This window comes from Lynx rufus, unplaced genomic scaffold (assembly GCF_022079265.1).
Source record: "Lynx rufus isolate CCGP_SWC_20201006 ecotype Redwood Valley unplaced genomic scaffold, mLynRuf1.p SCAF_11, whole genome shotgun sequence".
NCBI classification, from domain to species: Eukaryota; Metazoa; Chordata; class Mammalia; order Carnivora; family Felidae; genus Lynx; species Lynx rufus.
This window is the reverse complement of record NW_025814825.1, coordinates 16,073,019-16,091,736: the sequence shown is the minus strand read 5'-3', so window position 1 is coordinate 16,091,736 and position 18,718 is coordinate 16,073,019. Positions and strand designations below refer to the sequence as shown.

General features: G+C 33.4%; 1 protein-coding gene and 1 non-coding gene across 3 annotated transcripts in view; both read right to left on the bottom strand.

Annotated features, from left to right (window-relative positions):
* The window catches only part of ADK (adenosine kinase), a 531,760-nt gene that overhangs the window by 381,059 nt on the left and 131,983 nt on the right, over positions 1–18,718 (bottom strand). The gene's annotated exons all lie outside the window — the stretch shown is intronic.
* LOC124507323 (U5 spliceosomal RNA) lies at positions 6,751–6,866 on the bottom strand. The gene has a single exon (XR_006960978.1). It is a non-coding gene; the product is annotated as a U5 spliceosomal RNA (small nuclear RNA).

Below are 18,718 nucleotides of genomic sequence, written 5' to 3'. Positions count from 1 at the left end.
ATATAGGCCTCACAATTAAGAAACAATATCAGTATCATTAAGAAACAATATAAAGACTAAAATAAAAGTTAATTTTCAAAGCCATTCCATGTGCTACAATAATTAGGTAATGGAGCGTCTTATCTAGAAAACTCTGAATCTATATTCTTAACTCAAAATAACTGTAGTAATCAAATGGCAGGGCAAGTCAAATAGCTCAAATTTCAGGCAGAAATTTATGGAACTATCTCTTCATGAGATCAAATGAAGTTCACTGTTAATACTACTAGTTCAATAATAAATGAGAGATTCAAATATTTTACAAAATTTTGTGATTACAATAATACAATGAATAACCACAGGCTTTAAAAACCTTACATTTTCACAAACTTTATAAATATCTTAACTCTTTTTTTTTGTTCCATACGTATTTTGTTTCATATGTAACACATCCTAACAGATTATACTTTCAGACATACTGAAATAGTGTTTTCTTAATTTTTTTGAAAATATTCTTGCCTACAGTTGTTTGATACAGACTTTTCATGAAGGCTAATTAATTGTCCAGTCACTTGAAACTCAGTATCACTTCTGTGAATTAAAAAAAACCAACTGATTACGTCAGTAAATATCTGATGACTCACCAAAAACTAAGGAAAACCACTCAAAATCATTCTTTTTCTTTAATTGACTACTGATGTTGCTACCAATGTCCTCAACTGTTAAAGCAACTATTGCCACCAAAAAACTGACAGTCTTAAATTTATTTTCTCTAAACACATTTCTTTGGCTAATACAACAAAACACAGTTTACTTCACTCAACACTGGTAAATGGCTCTCACTGTTTAGCTAAGAAATTATATACTCCCAAACCTTACTTTGGGTGCAACCTCATTTTGATTTCTTGTTTGTATGTGCGAAAAACCTCTGCTGTGATAAGCTATTATACTTTAAATTTTCTAACTTGTATAAGAATTGCTTTCCTTGAGTTTGGAATACTGTAAGTGCTTAGCCTGGTAATGGCAATGTATGCAATAGTCTTTTAATAGAGCTTATTTTTGGGACAGAGAGAGACAGAGCATGAATGGGGGAGGGGCAGAGAGAGAGGGAGACACAGAATCGGAAACAGGCTCCAGGCTCCGAGCTGTCAGCCCAGAGCCTGACGCGGGGCTCGAACTCACGGACCGCGAGATCGTGACCTGGCTGAAGTCGGACGCTTAACCGACTGCGCCACCCAGGCGCCCCTAATAGAGCTTAATAAACACAATGTCTCATCATCTAATTTAATAAAATAACCCATAGTTCACTATCCTGTAAAAATGGGATTCAAAGTCCCCTTTTCTCTTTTTCTTGTTTTGACATGATAGGTATGTACTAGAAATAAAAAATAAAGTGTTATGCCACAGTAACAAATGTGACACTTAAAACACTGTTGAATTACTTTATCACTGGGATGTTAGTATGCCAAGCAGCAGTGTGAAACAATGAGAATGCCACGTCAAATCTTTGCTGTAACTATTCATCCCTGCCGTAGGGGTGGGAAAGCAGCCATAGACAATACATAAATGAATGAGCATGAGTATCTTCTAGTAAGATAGAACTTTAATTATGGACAGTGAAATTTAAATTTCATATAACTTTCACATCATAAAATATTATTCTTCTTTTTACCAGTCATTAAAAATATATAAAAACCATTCTTAGCTTACAGACCACAAAAACACGTGGTGGGACAAATCTGGCCCATCCCTGCTTTAAACAAGTCACTTATTCTCTTGGGCTCAGCTCACTCTTCTGTCACATGTAAATAATATAATGATTGTTGTACCTATCTACCACAGAGGAAAATGAAAAGGATCATCAAACATACGTGAACAGGTTCTAAAACTATAAAACAATGAGTATCAACTAATTCTATTTTGCATTCACAAAATATTGATTGCACAACATTCAATGTACTTATGCAGGCAGTCAATCCAATTCCATAAAGATAAAAAACAAACACTAAGCATTTACCTACAAAACAAACAAGCACTTCAGAAAGTCACTATGGATACAAAAAAACACTTTACCCACAAACTCTTTTAATAAATGTTTTATTTCAGCAACCAGTCTTATTTGAGACTTCCTCCATACAGCCAGCAAGTACACTCTCTTTTTGGTAGCTTCATAGTTTTCCATTGTATAGCTACAACTTAATCTCTACAATAAACATTTAGGTTTTGTCTAATTTTGTTTGCTTTTACAGGTAATATAAAAACAGGGGTGACTGAGTGGCTCAGTCAGTTAAGCGTCTGACTTCAGTTTAGGTCATGATCTCATAGTTTGTGGGTTCGAGCCCCGTGTCGGGCTCTGTGCTGACAGTTCAGAACCTAGAGCCTGCTTTGGATTCTGTGTCTCCCTCTCTCTCTGCTCTTCCCTCATTCAAGCCTGGTCTCTCTCTCTCTCAACAATAATAATTAAAAGAAAAAAAATTAAAAACAAACATCCTTACACATACACAGTTCATAGATCCAAGAGCATTTAAGACATAAGATTTTGATAAATAATATTGATTTGATAAATATTGATACAATTTGATAAATTTGATAAATAAAATGATTCCTTCAAAAAGGTTGTGGTGACTTATAGTCCCACGATATTATGAAACTGCTTATTCCCTATAATTCTTGCCATATAAGAATTATTGTAACAGGTTTATTTTCATTCCTCCTATGATTGAGGGTGAACATACTTTCATATGTTTACACACCATTTTATTAACTTTTCTACCCAGCAACAGTTCACAGACATTGCTCATTATTAATATATAATTGTTGTTCTCATGGATTTCTAGAAGCTCTTTACATAGAAATATCTTGGACTGTGATGTAGTTGGCAATTATTTTTATCAGTTGGTAAACTGGCTTCTGACTTTATGCAAACTTTTTGCCATGTATTAAAAAATATTTTTAATATAGGCATTCATCCACTGCAAGAATGTAAAACCAAAAAGGAATTGCAAATTAAACCCAAAGACTGTAGAAAGAAGAAAATAAGAAAGAGCTGAATATGTAGAAAGAGAAAACAAACATGCTCTATAGGGAAACAACAAAGCCAAAGTTGGTTCTTTGAAAAGGCTAACAAAATTAATGAGCCACTCCCCTTGCAAAGAAGGAACAAATAACCATTACAGAAATACAAAAGGATACTTTTCTCCATAGACTATATAAATATTAAAAGGTCATAGAAAGGTATTATGAACAAGAGTATGCCAATGCGTTTTAACATTTAGACAAAAATGTACAAATACTTAATCAAGGCTGACATAAGAATAAGTGAAAAAATCTAAAAAGTCCTTCACTTTATTTATTTAGAGAAGAGAGAGAAGGTGCATGTGAGCAGGGGAGGGGCAAGGAGAGAAGGAGAGAATCTTTTTTTTTTTTTTTTAAAGAGGGAGAGACAGTAAGAGAGAGAGCATGAGCGTGGGAGGGTGCAGGGGGGTAGAGAGAGAGAATCTTAAGCAGGCTCCATACTCAGCGCAGAGTCCAATGTAGGACTCAGTATCAGCATCATGAGATCATGACCTGAGCCGAAATCAAGAGTCAGACTCTTAACTGAATGAACCACCCAATCGCCCCAGTCTTTCACTTTTTTAATGAAATATTCCCAACAAAGAAAACTCAAGGTCTCAATCACATTATCAGTGAATTGTGCCAAATATTTAAGGCATAGGCAAACCATAGGCACAATTGTACAGAGAGTTAAAAAGGACAGGAACACCAAAAAGAGTATCCCCATTAAAATGAAGACATCTATTCATGAAATGATATCATGAGGATAGTGAAAAGGCCAAGTCAGAGCTGGCATTTACCAACTAAAATAAGTCATAACCTGAATATACAGATAATTTCTATTAACTGCTAAAAAATTATTAATAGAAAACTGGAAAAAAGAACTTAAACTTGCAATTCACAAAGCAAGTGTATCTAAATGGTCAATATAGGGGCGCCTGGGTGGCGCAGTCGGTTAAGCGTCCGACTTCAGCCAGGTCACGATCTCGCGGTCCGGGAGTTCGAGCCCCGCGTCAGGCTCTGGGCTGATGGCTCAGAGCCTGGAGCCTGTTTCCGATTCTGTGTCTCCCTCTCTCTCTGCCCCTCCCCCGTTCATGCTCTGTCTCTCTCTGTCCCAAAAATAAATAAACGTTGAAAAAAAAAATTTAAATGGTCAATATACAAATAAGAATATGTTTAACCTTATTAGTGGTCTGGTCAAGGAAATACAATTAAAACTATAATAAGATACCTCTAGTCACTCACCAACCAGTGTGGCTAAAACAAAAATTTTAAAAACTGAAAATACCAGTGGAACAAATGGAAACTTCAGTCCTGTTGATGGGAATATAAAACTTTGGAAATCTCTTTTGGTAGTATCTAGTAAAGTTTAAGACAATCACACCCAGTGACCCAATATTTCCATTCCTATTTATAATTCCAACAGAAATGTGTGTACATGAACACCAAAAGACACATACAAAAATGTTCATTACTAGCATTGTTTGTAACAAAGCCAAACCCAAAACAACCCAAATACCCATCAACAGTAGAGTATAAAATTAAATTGAGACAGATTTGTACAGTGGAATTGGATAGAGAAAAGAAAATGAAGAAAGCACTACTATATGCAACAATGTGGATAAATCACACAAACCAAGATGAGCCAGAGAAGCCATAAACAAAAAAAATATACACTATATGATTTCATTTATTTAAAGTTCAAAACAGCAAAGCTAATCTCTGGTGTTGTAAGTCAAGATAGTGGATACCTTTGGGGAAGGAGAGGGGCCAAGGGTGCTTCTGGGCTTCTGGCCAAGTTCTATTTCTAGAACTGGTTGGTAGTTAAACAACTATGTTTACTTTGAGGTAATTCTTTCAGCCGTACACTTATGATTTGTATACTTCTTTTACGTGTGTTATACTTCAATTCATAAAAAGTTAATAAAAGAAGAATGAATGTTGAGTTTTGCAAATGCATTTTTAGCATCTATGAAAATAATCATTTAAAATCTCTCTAAAAATTAAATGGTAAAATCAAATCTGGGTCCAATCAAAAGATTAAAACCACATAGTAAGTTAAACGGAATTTTAACATAAAGAATTATTAACTATGATAAAAAAAGAAAGGTCCATATGGTATCCTAGGGCTGAATGAAAAGTACCCAAGGAAGGAAAAATTTATGAAGGATCAGACCTCTTTTGAGAAAGTGTGGGTCAGCCACCAGATAGTAGAGTTCATTGGTTGAGTTGGTCTGGGGTTACTAAGCAAACAACAGAAACCCTCTGGGAAGCAGTTGGAGAGCAGGGTAAAATCATATTAATAGATTCCCTAATTCTGAATTATCCTTTCATTTTGGAATAAACCCTACTTGTACTACTAGTCTCTTGATATATCACTGTATTTAGTTTATATTGCTCTTAATTTATCATTTGTGGCTCTTTGTATCTAGTAAAGTATTAAAAATGTATGTTTGTGTATTAATTTTGTAATTACCCACCAAGTAAATGTTGGTTTCTAATTATTTTTCACTTCTTCGTTTTACAAAAATACAGTACTTTCATCTGCAAATAGCATTTCCTTTCTTTACCATTTTTATACCTAACGTATTTTTATCAGAGTATTATGGTCTGACTTTTGTTTTTAAAAAGTCAACCTTGTCTGCTAGGCTGAGAATATGAGGAAAGCAGCCAAGGGTGGAAGGAGAGAAACTAGGTTAAGAGGCCATTGTAATAATTCAGGCAAAGGATAATGGTGGCACAAAGCATAGGACAGATGACTACTACAGCAGTGTAGATGGTAAGAAGTGTTTAGATTCACGATATAGTTCAAAGGTGGTTCAGTAAAATGTGTGAAGGACAGGATATGTGCTATAAGAAAAAGAGAAGTACCAAGAATACCTTTAAGGTTTTTAGTCTAAACAACCAGGACAGAGTTGCCATTAAGTGAAACAGAGAAGGCTGTAAGTGGAACAGGTTTGGGACAGTGGGGAAAATTAGGAGTTCAGCTTGGATTTGTTGAGTTTAGACTATAAAAAATCCAAGTGCATTCATTAAATAAATGCTGGAAGAACAAATCAGTCAATCTTTCAAACACTACTGATTCCCCAATACTCCAAAACTGCGATGAGTAAGGACACAAAGAATTATGCCATAACATACACTCTACTTCACTACAAAGAAATGATTCTGTGAGACCCACAAAAAGGATAGACTTCACAAAAGGAACTATCCTTCCATGGCAGGAACTGGCCTATATAGCCTGACTGCCATGTATAAAAAGAACAAAAAGGCAGGCTTTCCTAAGGCAGAACCAAAGGCCCAAATTCCCCTCCAGTATATTGCACATGATCATTGTTAAAAAAAAAAAAAAAAGAGTAAAGAACTGGTATTCTTGGTATAGCAGGCAACACTAAGCTCATAAGAGTTCTAGATAGAGACAAAGAAACTGCAGAGAGAGAGGCAGACAGACAGATAGATGTTAAATGTTAAATAAATGTTAAATAAATAAATATTCAATAAATAAATAAATCTGAGAAAAAGGAAAAAAAAAATCCCATAGTTCATGGTGCTATTATAGTTCATGACTAGTGATATAGTCATTCAGTGCCCAAGAAAGACTTGGCAAGTTCACCTCAAAAAAGACAACTTGCATCAAAAATACAAATTCTAAGATCTTCATATTTTTCAGTATGATATATATATATATATATATATATCTTATTATTATTATTAGTAAGCCCTGCAAGCGCAAGGCCTCAAAAAATTGGGTATACACTAAGAATCATTCCTCTCCAAGGAAATCTTTAGTAAAAGGCAAAACATTTATATGATCTGAAGAAAAAACAGAGTATCAGTATGATATATTTTTAATTATTCCATACTATCTCCTTTCATTCCTACAAGAAAAGTCATGAGGAAAAAACTATTGTATAGATAAGAAAAATGAAGTATGCAATCAGTGTGACATGTAGCTAATATTAGAACTCGTATCTCTCATACCCCTTGCCAACTATCCACTCTCAAAGAATTTCTAATTTTGTAAAGGTGTAATACTAAATTAAATATGAGGTGGTAACAACAACAAAACCTATGAAAAATTTAGCACATTATCAAAATCCCAGTGATCTGTTCTGCAGAAAAGAAAAATCTATCTTAAAATTCATATGGAATCTCAAGAAATAGCCACCTTAAAATGCATACGGAATCTCAAGGGACCCCCAAATAGCCAAAATAAGCTTCAAAAAGAAGAACAAAGTGAGAGGACTCACACGTCCTGATTTCAAAACTTACTATAAAGCTACAATAATCAAAACAGTGTGTACTGGCAAAAAGACATATAGACCAATGGGATGGTACAGAGAATCCAGAAATAAACCCTCACATACATGGTTAAATGATTTTTGACAATGATGCAAAGACCATTCAGTGGGAAAACAGGGTTTTTCAACAATTGGTGCTGGGAAAACTGGATATTTACATGCAAAAGAATGAAAGTGGATCCGTATCTAACACCATATAGAAAAAATTAATTCAAAATGGATTAAAAATCTAAATTTTAAGAGCTAAAACGATGAAACTCTTAGAAAAAAAAATAAGGCAAAAAGTTTTTTGAATTTGGCAATGATTTCTTGGATATGACACCAAAAGCATAGGCAATAACAAAAATAGACAAATTGTACTTCATGAAAATTAAAAACCTTTGTATATCAAAGACAGCATCAACAGAATAAAAAGGCAACCCACAGGATGGGAAAAAATCTTTATGAATCATTTATCTAATAAGGAAATAATATCCAGAATCTATAGAGAACTCCTAAAATTCAACAACAATAAACAAACAGCCTGATTCAAAATTGGGCAAAGGACTTGAATAAACATGTCCCCAAAGAACATATACAAATAGCCAATAAGCACAAGGATAGATGTTTAACATCACTAATCATCAGGAAAATGCAAATCAAAATTATTAGTACCTCACACCCATTAGGAAGCCTACTATTGAAAAACAAGAAATAACAAGTGTTGGCAAGGAAATGGAGACATTAGAACCCTTATGCACAGTTGGTGGGAATGTAAACTGGTATAGCCACTGTGAAAAAAGGTACAGTGGTTCCCTCAAAAATTAAAAATAGAATTATCATATGATCCAGCAATTTCACTTTTGGGTATATACACCAAAAAACTGAAAGCAAGGTCTCAAAGAGATATTTGTACATTCACATTCATATCAGTATTATTCACAAAAGCTAAAACATGGAAGCCACTCAGGTGTTCACTGATGGATAAACAGATAAGCAAAATATGGTGTTTATGTACAATGCAATATTATTCAGCCTTAAAAAGGAAGGAAATGCTGACATAGGCTACAACAGGGATGAACTTTAAGAATATTATACTAAGTAAACTAAGCCAGGCACCAAAAAGACAAATACTATATAATTCCATTTATAGTCGAAATCATAGAAAAAGCAAGTAGAATGGTGGTTGCCAGGGGATAGAGGAAAGAGGGGAAGAAGAGTGATAATTTAATGGGTATGGAGTTTCAGCTATTTAAAAGAGTTATGAGATGGGTGGTGGTAATGGCTGCACAAGAGTATGAATGTATTTAATACCACTAAACCTACACTTAAAAATAGTTAAGATGGCAAATTTTATGTTATGTGTATTTTACCAAAATTAAAAAATGGGAAAAGTTAAACAAATATAAAAATACGTTTTTAAAAAATCAATACTTTAATAATCGCAATACTTTCCCCAGTTACTAAAAATTATCATTAAGATTTGACCATTGCTAGGTTCTTCAAAAAATAAAAAATAGAATTATCATATAATCCAGTAATTCCACTACTGGGTATTTATGCAAAGAACACAAAAACACTAATTTGAAAAGATATATGCACCCTTATGTTTATTGTAGCATTGTCTACAATAGCCAAATTATGGAAGCAACCCAATGTCCGCTGACAGATGAACGACCACAGAAGATGTGATTATATATAATATAATGGAACATTGTTCAGTGATAAAAAGAATGAAATCTTGCCATTGGTAACAACGTGGATGGATCTAGAGGGTATAATGCTAAGTGAATAATAAGTCAGTCAGAGAACGAGAAATACCATGTGATTTCACTTATATGTGGAATTTAAGAAACAAAACAAATGAACAAAGAAAAAAAGAGACAAACCAAAAAAAAAAACAACGGACTCTTAAATGTAGAGAACAAACTGATGGTTACCAGGGGGTAATGAGTGGATGGATAGGTAAAATAGATGAAGGGGATTAGGAGTACAGTTATTAAACTGATGAGCAGTGAATAATGTATAGAATTGTTGAATCACTATATTGTACACCTGCAACTAATAAAACACTGTGTGTTAACTATACTGGAATTAAAATTCTTAAATAAATTAATTTAAAAAAATATGCTAGCTTCCCACTTGCCTATAACTCATAACAACCTACACGATGCTTTGGTAGAAAATGCTTTCTTTTTGTCATATGTGACGTCAGGATTATTATTTGTTTTTATCAGCTGAAGATAATAATGAGCAAAATATTTCTATATCCTTGAGCATATATTTTACATACAGGCAATAAAATGTATTACAAAACAGTTTCCATTTTAAGTTTGTTATTTGGCAGAAAATCTCCCACAGTGTTCAACTTATTATTATTATTTGCTGCAGACTCTTCCTAAAAGCAAGAGGCAGCCCATTTTCTCCAGATGACTCATTAACAAAAGTCACAGTAGAATGAAGTGTTCCAACTTGAAATACCAATAGCTAAATATAACCTCTTTCACAACATTAGAAAATGCAGTGCCTCTCTTTAGTCTATAAGAGCAATCTTCAAGGGTCACCTTAACAAAACACATTTAGCACTTTAGGTGATCAGCAAGAAGAAAAGCCTGGAATGATGTATAATTTTTTAAAAAGAAAGCATTCAGCAAAAATGGGGAAAACTTTGTAAATCACAAAAAAATGAATTTTTTCTCCTTCTATAAGTAAAAACACATTTCTATCATAAAAGCATTTAATACCTTAGAATATGAACACTGGTCACAAATATTAAAATTTATCTACTCGTCCCTAGTGTAAACTGAAAGGCTTTTTCAGCCATTAAACAAATGAGAATCCTATCATAGATATTTCATTTGAGATTACTCTTTTGACAAAGAACAGTGATATACATTGTAAATCTTACAAAAATATTAAACCAAACTATTTTTTCTAGATATTTATCTTGCATATAAGTTTAAAATGTGAAAACGGTATCTGAAATTACTAATAAATACTACTGTTTAATTTTTCAAAAAAGCAATAAAAAAAAAAACCTAGCACAAAACCAAGAAAACACAGTAAGTAAAAAAAAAAAAAAAAAAAAAAAAGATGAAGTAAAAAAAGGCAGTCTGACAAATTGAAGATAACTCTGAGACAGACAAAGGGAAGAAGAACTGAAGAAAGAAAAATCTGACAGCTTTTGAGTCCTTAGAAGTTTAGTCATCCCTAAGGCCCAACTGTAACCATATTTTTGTGTGAGTGCACCTCAGTGACTTGAGTTACTAAATTCCTTTGTTAGCCAAAGCTAGTGCTAGTTAGGTTTCTTGTCACATATAGCCAAGAACCCTAATAGAATTTAGAAATATTATTTTAAGAACAAGTAAACTACTAATTGTCCATGTATCTACAGAAATATATCAATTTTCAGGTGTATTATGACACCATACATTTCATCTTCTCTCCTTTTTCCATAAAGGAGAATTTTTTCCCCTTTATTTTAGGAGGTGAAGGTCTTTTAAAAATCATCAAGAGAAGATTCACTACAGGAGATCGCTTTAGAGCCAATTTTTTTGAAAAGCACCAATTTAAGAAAGTAAACTGATAGCAACCTTCCTGAAGTACTCCCCTCTCTAAAAAATGCAGTACTGTTTTTGATAGAAAAATTAGTTACAAAAGAATAGGCAATAGGAGTATTTTATTCTCATTAGAATTACTGATGATCTTCTTATTTTTCATTCTATTTTACATGTTTTCCAAATTCTTACCAATCAGAAAGAAACATGCTATTTTGTAATAAGACTACATTTTAAGTAATTTTAACTCTCATCATGGCTCAAAGCACATATTTACTTAGGCTTCATCTTCACATAGTTTTGAGAGTGAAATGTTTATTCAGTCCACTTCAACAAATATTTATCAAATATCTACTATGTGTAAAGCAAAGTATCATAACAAAATGATACGCAGTTCATGAAAGAAGCCACAAACTTCAGACTTTATATAGTATAGATATGTGTGTATTTGAGTGTGTGTGTGAGGGGTGTCGGAGTTGCAATAAAGTTTATTCTATTTTTATTATTTTTTATATCTTTTAAGTTGCAATAAAGTTTAATCCAGGCTTTATTACACAACATCATGGTTCAATTCAACAAAGAAGTATCAACTATTTCATTATGATATTTTCATTTCCTAGATGACATAATTTTCAAACTAACCATCCTCCCCCCATTCAACTGCAATACAGGGTTAAAAAACATTACTTACTTTTCATATAAATAAGTTCTTAAATAGTTTAAGAAAAAATAACTTCCATGGATATTAAGAAAGAAAAGTGAGATGACAATGTTACCCTGTTTTGATCCTATTTTCCACTGTATTAGTTATCAAGGTTCCATACCAAAGGTATGTAAAGAGATACCTCCAGTAACTGAAACTCACTATAATATTTTAATAGTCGATAAATAGGCAAAAAACAAAAAACAAAAAACAATGATATTTAGGTGAAGTTTTAGTCAAGTTTTTAAAGTTTACTTCCATATACTATGGTCACTTGTTTTTTAAACCACAATACTGATTTACATGACCCCTAGCAAAGTTTGTTTTCTGTACTGGAAAATACGAAAACTGAAAGTTTGAAAACTATTTAAACTCAAGAGATTCTACTAGATGGGCAAGTCCTAGAACTTCCACTGTGCCCCCTCCCAGGACGCAGGATATAACTGAGCTGTTGGGCATTCAAGGAAGGCTTGATAAATGAAAAGGTCTCAAAGCTCACAGTTGGCCAAGGTGTTTAAAGAACATATTTCTAAATACATACATACATACATACATACATACAAGCATAAAATATCTTGGATTGGCATAACTACTCTCCCAAGCTGAGGATACCCTGAGAAATCATTCCTCTCACTCACTTTTTACACCACTAAGTCTGTTGATTCTACCTCCCAAAGAGCCTGTGTTGCACCTGTGTTGTTGTTGTTGTTGTTGTTGTTGTTGTTATTGTTGTTGTTGTTTTCAATTTTACTGACACATTTCAGGACCTCCTATTTCTTATTGGGCTATTCCAACAGACTAATAGATAGGCCTTTATGATTCCAGAAAGGCTTTGCTCTAATCCATTTTTCACAATGTCTAATCAGTTAACTCTCCTATTTAACATCATCCCTATCACCCACTAAAAACAAATCTAAACTTCTTATCAGTGCATACACGTAATACAACCTGGTTTAATGTGTTTACATCTGCTAAAACACTCTCAGTTCCCCAACTCAGGCACTATGATTCAGTCATATTGAGGTGTTCCCACAAAATGCTTTCTCATGTCTGCATGACTTTTGCAAAGCCTGTTCACAAGCACAGCCATGCCACATACATACCTTCCTATCTGTGTATCATTTTCTTCTCACAAGCATCATACTTGTCTTGAAAGGCTCAGCTTAAGGCATCATCTTCTTTGTGAAGCCTACCTTGTTAATATTCCAATCCTAAACTAGGTATCTCTCCTATATGCTCTCAGAGGTCCCTTTTCAAGTAATTGTCATAACACTTATCACTTGTTTATAGAATTACTTGCTGTGTGATTGCTCAGAATTCTATGTGATTCAGTTCACTCATCTGTACAGTTACTAATATTATCTACACTGAAGGACTTTTATAAGAATAAATCCAAGGGCGGGGGGTGGGGGGAACATATCTAGGAAGTGCCTAACACTTAATAAAAGTTCTAGTAAATGACAGATGTACTATGTCATTAATACTTTTCTCAAAGGCAAACACCTTAGCATTCATCTTCCGTACTCTAGCAGCTATTCCAGTACTTGGCAAAAAGTAAGTTGCTATACGTTTGTAAAGTGAACAAATCCACATTTCAGAAGGATGACTCCTGTAGCACTATAGAAGGTGGAATTGAGAAAGTCCTGCAACAGATCCTTCAGGACCTCAGGAAGGAAGAAAATCGCTTTTAAGGTATTCTGAAAACTAAATAAATACACACTACACAGAGACTCACAATATTTGGTGCTTCAACTGAGAATTACTACTTAAAGAAGCTTCTCTCTTTTTTTTTTTTTTTTAAATTTTTTTTCAACGTTTTTTATTTATTTTTGGGACAGAGACAGACAGAGCATGAACGGGGGAGGGGCAGAGAGAGAGGGAGACACAGAATCGGAAACAGGCTCCAGGCTCCGAGCCATCAGCCCAGAGCCTGACGCGGGGCTCGAACTCACGGACCGCGAGATCGTGACCTGGCTGAAGTCGGACGCTTAACCGACTGCGCCACCCAGGCGCCCCAAGAAGCTTCTCTTAATTAAGATGGGGATGAAGTGGTTGGATGGGAATCCAATCTCTCATGTGTTGATGGGATAGAAAAGGCAAAAAGAAAGAACCACTGGAGAAATGCAGCCAAAGAAGAAAGGGCTACAAGATTCAATGCAAGAGATGGTGACAGGGGCAATAAACAGGAGAGTAGCAAAAAGGGGTGAGATTTGAAAGACATTTCAAATGGTAAATAAGAGCTAGCAAACAATCTGCTTGTTTAGGGAATAGGATCAAAGATGACTGAAAGCCTCTAGTATGGCAAAATAAATTGTGACAAAAAGTCAAGAAGCAAGGCATGCAATTAAACTGACCCAGGTTTAGAAACTGACAAGGTCAAAAGGGAGAGAGAATTGAAGGCAATGGCAAAATGTAGTTGAAGCAACTGACCATGCCACTCAGGCTAAATAAAGAGAATAAAGTAAAAATACAAAGGAACTAAACAGGAAGCTGATACATAATTTTTTAAAGCAGTTGAGGCAGGGAATAGGTTCAGAATGTGGAAAGAGGGTTGCTCAAGTGGAAGGGAGATAAGGGTAGTTATAATAGAGGAGTTTAAGGAAGTGTGATAACTGGTGCTGGAAATATCATCCACAGGAAAGTTAAGAAGATACAAGAAAAAAGAGTATTTGTAAAACAGGTACCAAAGTTTTCAAAGAATGTGAAGAGATCTAAAAGGATGACACTCAAACCTTTGCTAAGTATGATCTAGTGTTTGCCTTATTGACCTAAGAAGTTAATTAAAGCACAATCCTATTTCCTCTAACTTATCACTGTCTTCCAGAACAAGGCTTCCCTAATTTTCTGCTATTTTTTTCAATGGAAACTTCAATTTGTCATGGCCAGAGAGTACATTCTACAATACAGTGACTTTCATATATTGTAAAACAAAAATAACAGCAAAAGAAGTCTGATTTGACACTAAACAACACATTAATAATCTTATAATAGAAGCTATCAATGAACAATTATTCATTCCACAGTTTCTGGTAAGAGAATGATTTAAATGAAAACAAGAAAAAAAACATGTATATATTTGATATAGTTGTGAACATTTACATAAAAATACATGTTTTCTGGGAAACTTCACTGTGTTACCATTATACATTAATGATTATTCTTATTGCTATGTACAGCTTTAAAACAACAAAACAATTTCTTATTAAGGTGGTTAAATCCAACAAAGGAATAAAACTAAATCTTACAACCCTTAAAAGCTTAAGGGAATTATTACAAGTTATAGCCACTGATAATATTTTAGTACATTTTATATGATCCAACTACAGTGTCTTTTCATAAGTACACTGGAATCACCATGCAATTTTAATCCATATGCTTAAACCTCTTTCACAGTTTACAGGAACAAAGCAGTTTTGATTCACAAACAATGCCCTGCAGTCAAATACGCTCATGAGGTATTAATTTACAACTTCATCTGTGATCAGTTAAACTCCATGTGAAATCTTAAACATCCTTAAAAAGCTCACCACAAATAGTTCAATAAGAGATTTTTTGGTTAACATTACTTTAACAAAAAACATATAAGATTAAATTCTATTGTAAAATAAAACCAAATGCCACTTGCTTTTAAGGATAAACCACTAACAAAACAATCTTTTAAACTGTCACCTTTTGCATCTAAAATATTAATTAAAAATGTAATGCCAGTATCAAAAACATATGCTTCAAAGTTTTAGCAAGACAAGTCACAGATAAAAAGAAAAACCAATTTCATGAAGAAAATGTACATACTTCAACAAATAAGATGTTTCTTTAATCAGTCCTAAGGGCCAGACTTATTAAAATGTCAGGTCAACCTGAATCATACCAAAACAAAAGATTAAAATCATCAGCTTTACCAAACAGCTAAAATGTCAGATCCACATAAGTTATGGACAAAGATAACAATAATGAAAGAACATGATATAAATACCCAATTCAGCTTATTTTAGCAAAAACAATAATCACTAACTTCTCAGAAAACTGCAGTTTTAAGCTTTAATATTTATATAATTTGAACTTTAGAATGTTTACTAAGAATATTTTTTAGCTAGATATAAGTAATACTTATTTTCATTGTTTTTTTAAAGACAATCAGAGGAATTATTACCTCATATAACAAAACATCCAGTGCTACAACAGCTCTGGGATTAATTTACAACTCAATATCACTTGAGGCCTCAGTTCTATCCATGTTTTCCCTGTGTCATCCTTAGTGTGATGGCTTTTCTTCCTTAATGGTTCAAAAACAGCTACCATAGTTCCAAGTATCACTTTACCTAATGTCCAAAGTTCTGAAGAAAGATTGCCCCTTCTGTATGTCTAGCAAAAAAATAAATAAATAAAAGGAAAACTTACCCATTAAACTTCTCAACTGTTGCTGCCCACTTGTTACTAAATCAATCACTGGCACAAAGGGAATGAAATAACCATGATTGGCTTAGATTAATTCAGATTCAGCCCCTGAGGATAAAGAAGAACCCAGCTTCCCATAAAGCATATTGGTATCTGGTGAGTGGTAAAAGCTGAAAATTCAAATTAACTGTATTAAAAGTGAAGAATCAAATCAATGTTATTTTCATACACTGTTTATAATAATACATAATAATCATTATTTCTTTTACATGCTTCAAATGAACATTATATATACCAATGTGGCAAATTCTTTTTGTAACCATTAATATCTCAATACTGATCAATTGAATATCTCACTAGAAAACTACTCTATGGGGCACTTGAATCAGTTGGTTAAGTGTCCTACTTCAGCTCAGGTCATGATCTCATGGCTTGTGGTTTGAGCCCCGCATCGGGCTCTGTGTTGACAGCTCAGAGCCTGGAGCCGGCTTTAGATTCTATGTCTCTTTCTCTCCCTGCCCCTTCCCAGATTACACTCTGTCTCTCTCTCTCTCAAAAATAAATAAAACATGAAAGAAAGAAAGAAAGAAAGAAAGAAAGAAAGAAAGAAAGAAAGAAAGAAAGAAAGAAAGAAAGAAAGAAAGAAAGAAAAAGAAAATCTCTACTGTGAAAGATTGAAGCCAAAATAAACAAAAATTGTAAATGACAGCTTGGAGGAAAGGGATACATATGATAGGGGAAAAGCTTGAGAAAAATGTTATCTTATTATTAATATCCTCAGAGAGATGCCAGGAGATACTGCATCCATGAGACAAGAACAGATGCTACTAAAAAAAAAAAAAACTATTAAAATAAATAACACTTTGAAATAAAAATGACAGTAAAAATCAAAATTTGTCAAAAATCAATATAAAATTAGAAAAGATTAATTTAGAGGACCAGTCCAAGATGTCCAAAAACCAAATAATTAGAGTTCAAAAAACAAGAGAGAGAGAGAACAAAGAAAAGAAGAAATCAAATAAATAATTCAAGAAAATTTCTCTGAATTAATGGACATGATCCATGTCAAAAGAATTCATCACCAAAGTGTCCAGTAAAATGGATGAAAAGAAACCCCTACAAAGACATTATCAGTACAAAGAGCCTAAAGGCTTTTTGTAGAATAAAACAAATGTTTCAAACAAAGGATCAAGAAACAGAAGGGCATCAGATTTCACCACAGCAACACTGAAAGCTAGCAGATAATGGAGCATTGCCTTGAAATACAAACACAATTTTGACAATAAAGCAAAAATGAAACTAACTACTGAGACTTAAAATAGCCTTGCACAAAAAATGTCTGCTTTAAGTAATAAATAAGTTGGTTTTACAGTAGCCAGAACCCTAAGGGAGGAATATGATCACTCAAATCTGAGCAACTCTAAATATTTCATTTGTACACAGAGAAAAGGAAAAATGGAGTTGTAGTTCAATTCCGGATGCTCCAACTTTAAGTTTGAAATTTCTGAGAACATCTAATATGTTCATGGAATACTTCCTTGTACTGGAAATCATGTAAAATCAAGGAAAATTTAAATAGCACTTTATTTTCAGTAAAATTAGGAGACATAGTTAGGAGGTATTGCAAATTAATGAGGAAAAGATGGAATAATCAATGATGGCTTGTCTAAAGTGCTGCCATGCAGTAGCAAGTAAAGTACAAAGTGGCACGAGGGTCCAGTGGTAGAAATTCACTAAAAAGAGCCTATGAAATAATACTTTTTGAAAGTGAGGGGACTACCATGAAATGAATAACTATACCACTAATTTGCCAAGTTAGAAATAAGACAAGAACTTCCACTATCACCACCATTTATTATCCTACTGGAATACTAGTGAACACTATTAAGCAAAATGAAAGAAATTAAAGGTATAAATACTGGGAATCAAGAAATAAATCTATTACTACTTAAAACTGTTATTGTTACACACCTTAAAAATTCTCAATAAAAATGAACAGAAAACTTACAAACAGTAAGAGAAGTTGGGTAAGGTATATGGGTAAGAAAAATAATGCAAAAAAGTAACTTTCATTTATATAAACCAAAACCACTTTAAAAAGATCTTGATTCAAAAAAAAAAATGAGATAAACTTTAAAGATATATAATGCATGTAAGAAAATAAATTTAAAACACTCCTGAAGTCATTAACAGAAGACCTGAAGCAATAAAAGTACAAACCATGCTCTGGCTTAGGAAGACTCAATATTAAGATGCCAACATAATTTCTAATTTTAACATAATAACCATATCAAGAGCAACAGGTTTCAGGTTTTTGGGGGTTTTTATTTGGTTTTGTGTGAAGAATGGTACATATGAGACATGATAAAATGTTGATAAAGTAAGTATAAATAAGGATGCTGTAAAAAAATAATGAAGTGAGAGACAATAGCCCAATTGAGAACAAAACTTTCATGTTTCAACAATTAAACTGGCACACAATAATGAGCCATATCCATGGAACATGAGAAAAAGTAAACAAACAAACTCTATAAACACGTAAATTGAGATATGACAATAACATATACTTAAAGTGATATCTCAAAATAATGAGAAAGAGATGGAGTAGTCAATAAACAGTATGGGACAACCAAATTACCTACAATAAAAGATAAAATAGGGGCACCTGACTGGCTCAGTTGGTAGAGCATGTGGCTCTTGATCTCAGGGTTGTTAAGTCTGAGCCCCATGTTAGATAGTTACTTAAAAAT